Source organism: Echiichthys vipera (assembly GCF_963691815.1).
Source record: "Echiichthys vipera genome assembly, chromosome: 18".
NCBI lineage: Eukaryota > Metazoa > Chordata > Actinopteri > Perciformes > Trachinidae > Echiichthys > Echiichthys vipera.
The window spans coordinates 17,023,313-17,036,130 of record NC_139843.1 but is presented as its reverse complement, the minus strand read 5'-3'; positions in this window follow the sequence as shown (position 1 = coordinate 17,036,130).

Genomic DNA, 12,818 nt, shown 5'->3' with positions numbered 1-12,818 from the left:
AGGCCCAGTCCCAGACCGCTTCGAGACCATGGGAAATGGTCCGCAGATTGCACTGGGCTGATCACAGGGGTGCTGTAACCGTAGTAACCTCCAATTCAAAAAGGCTGATAGGTGTGTAAGTGCGTCTGGCACTGTGGACATTGGTGGTGGACGCTCTTCAGACGGCTCATGAAGAGAGGGATTAAACAGCAGCCGGCAAAACACCTGCGGGAGGGAGGTAGAAGGCGAGGATGTGCAGGGTCAAAGTGCAATCTTTCCAACAGCAAACATGTCATTAAGCTCTCCGCGACAACGAGTTTGTCTTGAATGCTGACTCTCAATCGCTTTGGATCAGGCATCTCCAACCCTGCTCCTGAAGGGCCGCTGCCCCGCATGTTTTTAGGTTTCTCCTCTGCTGAAACACGCCTGAATCTAATGCTCTGTTCGTTATCAAGCAGTTGAAGCTCATCACAGGTTTGAAAATCATTCGACTCAGGTGTGTTTCAGCAGAGAGAGACCTAAAACATGCAAGGCAGCGGCCCACCAGGCGCAGGGTTGGAGATGCCTGCTTTGGATAATCGCGGCCATCTTAAAGTCATAACCCGTAAGATTTGAGATACGTTGTTTCTAGCGGCCACTTTGGCGGTGAGACGTAACTGTTCTTTCAGAGCCCTCCATCTTGTCTTGTGTTGACTTTTTTTTCCTTTTTTCTCTTACGTAAACTTTATTGCCACACATTCACGTCTCTACTACCGGTCCGCCCCCTATATGTTACCCTCTTATAACCAATCACACATACATTCCTCTTACACTTCTGCCCTCACTACATGTCTGACTCATATGTCGGAATTTCCCGATTTCCGATTACAATGAAATGCAGCATAACAATAACAAACAGTGATGAATTGCACCGGCAGCGGTTGGTCTGCGGTATTTGCATTTAGGGACAGAATGCAGTCATAGTTACAGCGCCTCCTACTGGCAACAGGAAGAATGACAAATATCAACCGATCTAAATGAAATTTACGTTGTGGGTTCTACTCTTGAAGTAGGGAAACAAGATGCAGTGCCAGGTGCGAGAGCCCTTCATCGCTGCTTGCAGTTTAAATTTTTGTTTTGTTTTTTTAACAAAAAAGTTCCTTTCTTTCAGTTTTGCTTGATATTTTTATTAGGAGGCAACGCACACTAGAGCAGGATCCAATGTTATCATTACATCACATCACATCCACATCACAATTGAAAACATAAACATACCGATACAATGGAAATACAGTGCATCACGATAAACGATTAAACTAAGATTGTTTTCTTATTTTATACATGTGGCCCAATAGGGACACGATCGGGCGACAAACGGACAATGTGAAAATAGTTCCTTTCTGACTCGTTTTAACACAGCAGTGTGGAAACATTTCTACAGCCAGTCAGGTTCAAAAAGACTTACCCCGTCATGGTGCACAAGCAGCAAACTGTCCAATTGGACTCGCCCACTCTGCTGCAGATTTGCGTGAAAACGACCGCTTCACAGGATGGACACTTGGTGATCGCTGGGGTCAGACCCAGACCGTCCACTTGCCCACAAGAGACACAGAGAACACTATTACCGGCTCAATACATACTCTGATGTAGACAAACGCAAGTACAAGTACCCTCCAATATTCTGAAAGCATGTAATTCTTTAATGAAATAACATTTAATGTAAAAGTCATAGAAATGTTATGCTATGTGTTAGGAACGCAATGGTGAATAGAAGGTTGCACCTGATCATCCATTCACAGTCCACAGGGTTAATTTGGGGTTCAGTGTCTTGGACAATTATTGTACAACTTATAAAAGAAGCAATAGAATATGACCATTAAAGAAAATCATACAATGGTCATGAATAGTATGTTGTGTCAAGGTCATAAAAAGGCACAGTAAAGCATGTTATAAAAGACATACTATACTACGCCTTTTATAAACACAACTTACTATGACGTTTTAAATACTTCTTCAACATACTGTTATGAATGATTTCAACATACTATACCATAACCTTTTTATTAGTTTGTTCAACACACTATACTATGAGTATGTTTTTCACTTTTTTTCCCATACTATACTATGACTTTTTTGGCTTATTTTTTGGACACACTGTAATATAAGTTGTCTTTCCTTTTTTCAACCGTGTTTTGACTGTTTTAGACAGACTATCCTATGACAGATTTAAGTATTTATTGGAGATATTATTTCTTTTGACATATTTTCACACACTATACTCTGACTTTTATCACTTTTTCCCTATACTATACTATGACTTTTATCACTTTTTCCCTATACTATACTATGACTTTTATCACTTTTTCCCATACTATACTATGACTTTTATCACCTTTTCCCCATACTATACTATGACTTTTATCACTTTTTCCACATACTATACTATGACTTTTATCACTTTTTCCCTATACTATACTCTGACTTTTATCACTTTTTCCCTATACTATACTATGACTTTTATCACTTTTTCCCATACTATACTATGACTTTTATCACCTTTTCCCCATACTATACTATGACTTTTATCACTTTTTCCACATACTATACTATGACTTTTATCACTTTTTCCCTATACTATACTCTGACTTTTATCACTTTTTCCCATACTATACTATGACTTTTATCACTTTTTCCACATACTATACTCTGACTTTTATCACTTTTTCCCATACTATACTCTGACTTTTATCACTTTTTCCCATACTATACTATGACTTTTATCACTTTTTCCACATACTATACTATGACTTTTATCACTTTTTCCCATACTATACTCTGACTTTTATCACTTTTTCCCATACTATACTATGACTTTTATCACCTTTTCCCCATACTATACTATGACTTTTATCACTTTTCCCCATACTATACTCTGACTTTTATCACTTTTTCCCATACTATACTCTGACTTTTATCACTTTTCCCCATACTATACTATGACTTTTATCACCTTTTCCCCTATACTATACTATGACTTTTATCACTTTTTCCCATACTATACTATGACTTTTATCACTTTTCCCCATACTATACTATGACTTTTATCACCTTTTCCCCTATACTATACTCTGACTTTTATCACTTTTTCCATATACTATACTATGACTTTTATCACTTTTTCCCCATACTATACTCTGACTTTTATCACTTTTTCCCTATACTATACTATGACTTTTATCACTTTTTCCCATACTATACTATGACTTTTATCACCTTTTCCCCATACTATACTATGACTTTTATCACTTTTTCCACATACTATACTATGACTTTTATCACTTTTTCCCTATACTATACTCTGACTTTTATCACTTTTTCCCATACTATACTATGACTTTTATCACTTTTTCCACATACTATACTCTGACTTTTATCACTTTTTCCCATACTATACTCTGACTTTTATCACTTTTTCCCATACTATACTATGACTTTTATCACTTTTTCCACATACTATACTATGACTTTTATCACTTTTTCCCATACTATACTCTGACTTTTATCACTTTTTCCCATACTATACTATGACTTTTATCACCTTTTCCCCATACTATACTATGACTTTTATCACTTTTCCCCATACTATACTCTGACTTTTATCACTTTTTCCCATACTATACTCTGACTTTTATCACTTTTCCCCATACTATACTATGACTTTTATCACCTTTTCCCCTATACTATACTATGACTTTTATCACTTTTTCCCATACTATACTATGACTTTTATCACTTTTCCCCATACTATACTATGACTTTTATCACCTTTTCCCCTATACTATACTCTGACTTTTATCACTTTTTCCCTATACTATACTATGACTTTTATCACTTTTTCCCCATACTATACTCTGACTTTTATCACTTTTTCCCATACTATACTATGACTTTTATCACTTTTTCCCTATACTATACTCTGACTTTTATCACTTTTTCCCCATACTATACTATGACTTTTATCACTTTTTCCCATACTATACTCTGACTTTTATCACTTTTTCCCATACTATACTATGACTTTTATCACTTTTTCCCTATACTATACTCTGACTTTTATCACTTTTCCCCTATACTATACTATGACTTTTATCACTTTTTCCCCATACTATACTATGACTTTTATCACTTTTTCCCATACTATACTATGACTTTTATCACCTTTTCCCCATACTATACTATGACTTTTATCACCTTTTCCCCTATACTATACTATGACTTTTATCACTTTTTCCCATACTATACTATGACTTTTATCACTTTTTCCCATACTATACTATGACTTTCATCACTTTTTCCCTATACTATACTATGACTTTTATCACTTTTTCCCTATACTATACTATGACTTTTATCACTTTTCCCCATACTATACTCTGACTTTTATCACCTTTTCCCATACTATACTATGACTTTTATCACTTTTCCCCATACTATACTATGACTTTTATCACTTTTTCCCATACTATACTCTGACTTTTATCACTTTTTCCCTATACTATACTATGACTTTTATCACTTTTTCCCATACTATACTATGACTTTTATCACTTTTCCCCATACTATACTATGACTTTTATCACTTTTTCCCATACTATACTATGACTTTTATCACTTTTCCCCATACTATACTATGACTTTTATCACCTTTTTCCCCATACTATACTATGACTTTTATCACTTTTTCCCTATACTATACTATGACTTTTATCACTTTTTCCCTATACTATACTATGACTTTTATCACTTTTCCCCATACTATACTATGACTTTTATCACTTTTCCCCATACTATACTATGACTTTTATCACCTTTTTCCCCATACTATACTATGACTTTTATCACTATTTCCCATACTATACTATGACTTTTATCACTTTTTCCCATACTATACTATGACTTTTATCACTTTTTCCCATACTATACTATGACTTTTATCACTTTTCCCCATACTATACTATGACTTTTATCACTTTTCCCCATACTATACTATGACTTTTATCACCTTTTTCCCCATACTATACTATGACTTTTATCACTTTTTCCCATACTATACTATGACTTTTATCACTTTTTCCCATACTATACTATGACTTTTATCACTTTTTCCCCATACTATACTATGACTTTTATCACCTTTTTCCCCATACTATACTATGACTTTTATCACTTTTTCCCATACTATACTATGACTTTTATCACTTTTTCCCATACTATACTATGACTTTTATCACCTTTTCCCCATACTATACTATGACTTTTATCACTTTTTCCCATACTATACTATGACTTTTATCACTTTTCCCCATACTATACTATGACTTTTATCACTTTTTCCCATACTATACTCTGACTTTTATCACTTTTTCCCCATACTATACTATGACTTTTATCACTTTTTCCCCATACTATACTCTGACTTTTATCACTTTTTCCCTATACTATACTATGACTTTTATCACTTTTTCCCATACTATACTCTGACTTTTATCACCTTTTCCCCATACTATACTATGACTTTTATCACTTTTCCCCATACTATACTATGACTTTTATCACCTTTTTCCCCATACTATACTATGACTTTTATCACTTTTTCCCTATACTATACTATGACTTTTATCACTTTTTCCCTATACTATACTATGACTTTTATCACTTTTCCCCATACTATACTATGACTTTTATCACTTTTCCCCATACTATACTATGACTTTTATCACCTTTTTCCCCATACTATACTATGACTTTTATCACTATTTCCCATACTATACTATGACTTTTATCACTTTTTCCCATACTATACTATGACTTTTATCACTTTTTCCCATACTATACTATGACTTTTATCACTTTTCCCCATACTATACTATGACTTTTATCACTTTTCCCCATACTATACTATGACTTTTATCACCTTTTTCCCCATACTATACTATGACTTTTATCACTTTTTCCCATACTATACTATGACTTTTATCACTTTTTCCCATACTATACTATGACTTTTATCACTTTTTCCCCATACTATACTATGACTTTTATCACCTTTTTCCCCATACTATACTATGACTTTTATCACTTTTTCCCATACTATACTATGACTTTTATCACTTTTTCCCATACTATACTATGACTTTTATCACCTTTTCCCCATACTATACTATGACTTTTATCACTTTTTCCCATACTATACTATGACTTTTATCACTTTTCCCCATACTATACTATGACTTTTATCACTTTTTCCCATACTATACTCTGACTTTTATCACTTTTTCCCCATACTATACTATGACTTTTATCACTTTTTCCCCATACTATACTCTGACTTTTATCACTTTTTCCCTATACTATACTATGACTTTTATCACTTTTTCCCATACTATACTCTGACTTTTATCACCTTTTCCCCATACTATACTATGACTTTTATCACTTTTCCCCATACTATACTCTGACTTTTATCACTTTTTCCCCATACTATACTCTGACTTTTATCACTTTTCCCCATACTATACTATGACTTTTATCACTTTTTCCCCATACTATACTATGACTTTTATCACTTTTTCCCATACTATACTATGACTTTTATCACTTTTTCCCATACTATACTATGACTTTTATCACTTTTTCCCATACTATACTATGACTTTTATCACTTTTTCCCCATACTATACTATGACTTTTATCACTTTTTCCCATACTATACTCTGACTTTTATCACTTTTTTCCCATACTATACTATGACTTTTATCACTTTTTCCACATACTATACTCTGACTTTTATCACTTTTTCCCTATACTATACCATGACTTTTATCACTTTTCCCCCATACTATACTATGACTTTTATCACTTTTTCCCATACTATACTATGACTTTTATCACTTTTTCCCCATACTATACTATGACTTTTATCACTTTTTCCCCATACTATACTATGACTTTTATCACTTTTTCCCATACTATACTATGACTTTTATCACTTTTTCCCCATACTATACTATGACTTTTATCACTTTTTCCCCATACTATACTCTGACTTTTATCACTTTTTCCCTATACTATACTCTGACTTTTATCACTTTTTCCCATACTATACTATGACTTTTATCACTTTTTCCCCATACTATACTCTGACTTTTATCACTTTTTCCCATACTATACTATGACTTTTATCACTTTTTCCCTATACTATACTATGACTTTTATCACTTTTTCCCCATACTATACTATGACTTTTATCACCTTTTTCCCCATACTATACTATGACTTTTATCACTTTTTCCCATACTATACTATGACTTTTATCACTTTTTCCCATACTATACTATGACTTTTATCACTTTTTCCCATACTATACTATGACTTTTATCTCTTTTCCCCATACTATACTATGACTTTTATCACCTTTTTCCCCATACTATACTATGACTTTTATCACTTTTTCCCATACTATACTATGACTTTTATCACTTTTCCCCATACTATACTATGACTTTTATCACTTTTTCCCCATACTATACTATGACTTTTATCACCTTTTTCCCCATACTATACTATGACTTTTAGCACTTTTTCCCATACTATACTATGACTTTTATCACTTTTTCCCATACTATACTATGACTTTTATCACCTTTTCCCCATACTATACTATGACTTTTATCACTTTTTCCCATACTATACTATGACTTTTATCACTTTTCCCCATACTATACTATGACTTTTATCACCTTTTCCCCATACTATACTATGACTTTTATCACTTTTTCCCCATACTATACTCTGACTTTTATCACTTTTTCCCCATACTATACTATGACTTTTATCACTTTTCCCCATACTATACTCTGACTTTTATCACTTTTTCCCCATACTATACTCTGACTTTTATCACTTTTCCCCATACTATACTATGACTTTTATCACTTTTTCCCCATACTATACTATGACTTTTATCACTTTTTCCCATACTATACTATGACTTTTATCACTTTTTCCCATACTATACTATGACTTTTATCACTTTTTCCCATACTATACTATGACTTTTATCACTTTTTCCCCATACTATACTATGACTTTTATCACTTTTTCCCATACTATACTCTGACTTTTATCACTTTTTCCCCATACTATACTATGACTTTTATCACTTTTTCCACATACTATACTCTGACTTTTATCACTTTTTCCCCATACTATACTCTGACTTTTATCACTTTTTCCCATACTATACCATGACTTTTATCACTTTTTCCCCATACTATACTATGACTTTTATCACTTTTCCCCATACTATACTATGACTTTTATCACTTTTTCCCCATACTATACTATGACTTTTATCACTTTTTCCCCATACTAAACTCTGACTTTTATCACTTTTTCCCATACTATACTATGACTTTTATCACTTTTCCCCCATAGTATATTACTATGACTTTTATCACTTTTTCCCATACTATACTCTGACTTTTATCACTTTTTCCCCATACTATACTCTGACTTTTATCACTTTTTCCCATACTATACTCTGACTTTTATCACTTTTCCCATACTATACTATGACTTTTATCACTTTTTCCCCATACTATACTCTGACTTTTATCACTTTTTCCCATACTATACTATGACTTTTATCACTTTTTCCCTATACTATACTATGACTTTTATCACTTTTTCCCCATACTATACTATGACTTTTATCACTTTTTCCCCATACTATACTATGACTTTTATCACTTTTTCCCCATACTATACTATGACTTTTATCACTTTTTCCCATACTATACTCTGACTTTTATCACTTTTTCCCCATACTATACTATGACTTTTATCACTTTTCCCCATACTATACAATGACTTTTATCACTTTTTCCCCATACTATACTATGACTTTTATCACTTTTTCCCCATACTATACTATGACTTTTATCACTTTTTCCCTATACCATACTATGACTATTTCCCATACTATACTATGACTTTTATCACTTTTTCCCATACTATACTCTGACTTTTATCACTTTTTCCCATACTATACTATGACTTTTATCACTTTTTCCCATACTATACTATGACTTTTATCACTTTTTCCCCATACTATACTATGACTTTTATCACTTTTTCCCATACTATACTCTGACTTTTATCACTTTTTCCCCATACTATACTATGACTTTTATCACTTTTCCCCATACTATGACTTTTATCACTTTTTCCCATACTATACTATGACTTTTATCACTTTTCCCCATACTATGACTTTTATCACTTTTCCCCATACTATACTATGACTTTTATCACTTTTTCCCCATACTATACTATGACTTTTATCACTTTTTCCCCATACTATACTATGACTTTTATCACTTTTTCCCCATACTATACTTTGTCTTTTATCACTTTTCCCCCATACTATACTATGACTTTTATCACTTTTCCCCATACTATACTATGACTTTTATCACTTTTTCCCATACTATACTATGACTTTTATCACTTTTCCCCATACTATGACTTTTATCACTTTTTCCCCATACTATGACTTTTATCACCTTTTCCCCATACTATACTCTGACTTTTATCACTTTTCCCCATACTATACTCTGACTTTTATCACTTTTTCCCATACTATACTATGACTTTAATCACTTTTCCCCATACTATACTATGACTTTTATCACTTTTCCCCATACTATACTATGACTTTTATCACTTTTTCCCATACTATACTCTGACTTTTATCACTTTTTCCCTATACTATACTATGACTTTTATCACTTTTTCCCATACTATACTATGACTTTTATCACTTTTTCCCTATACTATACTCTGACTTTTATCACTTTTTCCCTATACTATACTCTGACTTTTATCACTTTTTCCCCATACTATACTATGACTTTTATCACCTTTTCCCCATACTATACTATGACTTTTATCACTTTTTCCCATACTATACTATGACTTTTATCACTTTTCCCCATACTATACTATGACTTTCATCACTTTTTCCCATACTATACTCTGACTTTTTTCACTTTTTCCCATACTATACTCTGACTTTTATCACTTTTTCCCCATACTATACTATGACTTTTATCACTTTTTCCCATACTATACTATGACTTTTATCACTTTTCCCCATACTATACTATGACTTTTATCACTTTTCCCCATACTATACTATGACTTTCATCACTTTTTCCCATACTATACTCTGACTTTTTTCACTTTTTCCCATACTATACTCTGACTTTTATCACTTTTTCCCCATACTATACTATGACTTTTATCACTTTTTCCCTATACTATACTATGACTTTTATTACTTTTTCCCATACTATACTATGACCTTTATCACCTTTTCCCCATACTATACTATGACTTTTATCACTTTTTCCCATACTATACTCTGACTTTTATCACTTTTTCCCCATACTATACTATGACTTTTATCACTTTTCCCCATACTATACTCTGACTTTTATCACTTTTTCCCCATACTATACTATGACTTTTATCACTTTTCCCCATACTATACTATGACTTTTATCACTTTTCCCCATACTATACTATGACTTTTATCACTTTTCCCCATACTATACTATGACTTTTATCACTTTTTCCCCATACTATACTATGACTTTTATCACTTTTTCCCATACTATACTCTGACTTTTATCACTTTTTCCCATACTATACTATGACTTTTATCACTTTTTCCCATACTATACTCTGACTTTTATCACTTTTTCCCATACTATACTATGACTTTTATCACTTTTCCCCATACTATACTATGACTTTTATCACTTTTTCCCATACTATACTATGACTATTTCCCATACTATACTATGACTTTTATCACTTTTTCCCATACTATACTATGACTTTTATCACTTTTTCCCCATACTATACTATGACTTTTATCACCTTTTCCCCATACTATACTATGACTTTTATCACTTTTTCCCATACTATACTATGACTTTTATCACTTTTTTTCCCATACTATACTATGACTTTTATCACTTTTTCCCATACTATACTATGACTTTTATCACTTTTCCCCATACTATACTATGACTTTTATCACTTTTTCCCATACTATACTCTGACTTTTATCACTTTTTCCCCATACTATACTATGACTTTTATCACTTTTTCCCTATACTATACTTTGACTTTTATCACTTTTTCCCCATACTATACTATGACTTTTATCACTTTTTCCCATACTATACTTTGACTTTTATCACTTTTTCCCCATACTATACTATGACTTTTATCACTTTTCCCCATACTATACTATGACTTTTATCACTTTTTCCCATACTATACTATGACTTTTATCACTTTTTTTCCCATACTATACTATGACCTTTATCACCTTTTCCCCATACTATACTATGACTTTTATCACTTTTTCCCATACTATACTCTGACTTTTATCACTTTTTCCCCATACTATACTATGACTTTTATCACTTTTCCCCATACTATACTATGACTTTTATCACTTTTTCCCATACTATACTCTGACTTTTATCACTTTTTCCCCATACTATACTAGGACTTTTATCACTTTTCCCCATACTATACTATGACTTTTATCACTTTTTCCCTATACTATACTATGACTTTTATCACTTTTTCCCCATACTATACTATGACTTTTATCACCTTTTCCCCATACTATACTATGACTTTTATCACTTTTTCCCATACTATACTATGACTTTTATCACTTTTTTTCCCATACTATACTATGACTTTTATCACTTTTTCCCATACTATACTATGACTTTTATCACTTTTCCCCATAATATACTATGACTTTTATCACTTTTTCCCATACTATACTCTGACTTTTATCACTTTTTCCCCATACTATACTATGACTTTTATCAATTTTTCCCTATACTATACTATGACTTTTATCACTTTTTCCCCATACTATACTATGACTTTTATCACTTTTCCCCATACTATGACTTTTATCACTTTTCCCCATACTATACTATGACTTTTATCACTTTTTCCCATACTATACTCTGACTTTTATCACTTTTTCCCCATACTATACTATGACTTTTATCACTTTTCCCCATACTATACTATGACTTTTATCACTTTTTCCTATACTATACTCTGACTTTTATCACTTTTTCCCCATACTATACTATGACTTTTATCACTTTTCCCCATACTATACTATGACTTTTATCACTTTTTCCCTATACTATACTATGACTTTTATCACTTTTTCCACATACTATACTATGACTTTTATCACCTTTTCCCCATACTATACTATGACTTTTATCACTTTTTCCCATACTATACTATGACTTTTATCACTTTTTTTCCCATACTATACTATGACTTGTATCACTTTTTCCCATACTATACTATGACTTTTATCACTTTTCCCCATACTATACTATGACTTTTATCACTTTTCCCCATACTATACTCTGACTTTTATCACTTTTTCCCCATACTATACTATGACTTTTATCACTTTTTCCCATACTATACTATGACTTTTATCACTTTTTCCCTATACTATACTATGACTTTTATCACTTTTTCCCTATACTATACTATGACTTTTATCACTTTTTCCCATACTATACTATGACTTTTATCACTTTTTCCCTATACTATACTCTGACTTTTATCACTTTTTCCCTATACTATACTCTGACTTTTATCACTTTTCCCATACTATACTATGACTTTTATCACTTTTTCCCCCATACTATACTCTGACTTTGATCACT